Genomic DNA, 396 nt, shown 5'->3' with positions numbered 1-396 from the left:
GACCCCCGATCCCCCCCCCCCCCCCCATCACCACCACCAACTTCCCCTTCCCATACTGGCCAGACACAAACATTCCAACCGTCTCCTTCCCATTGCATTTCTATTTCTGGAGTGCCTTCTGCCCCCTCCCTAGAGTACGGGTCCTTGAGGGCTGACGCCTAGGTCAGGGAATGCACTGGGGGCCCTCGTCAATGTTGGCTGATGAATGAGTGAGTGAATGAATGAGTCAATGAATGGAGGGGCTCAACCCCTTCCAAGTGGAGTGATGCTTATGGTTTCCTAGGTGCCCACCCCCTTGCCCTCACTGTTACAGTGCCCCGCACGCACGGGGTCTGCTGGGGGCACGCACGCACTCGGGCCTCAAGACCGCTCCCCGCACGTGGGCGTGTCCTTTCC

The sequence above is a fragment of the Myotis brandtii genome, unplaced genomic scaffold (assembly GCF_000412655.1).
Source record: "Myotis brandtii unplaced genomic scaffold, ASM41265v1 scaffold317, whole genome shotgun sequence".
Lineage (NCBI taxonomy): Eukaryota > Metazoa > Chordata > Mammalia > Chiroptera > Vespertilionidae > Myotis > Myotis brandtii.
The sequence above is the reverse complement of the archived record's forward strand: the minus strand, read 5'-3'. Positions refer to the sequence as shown.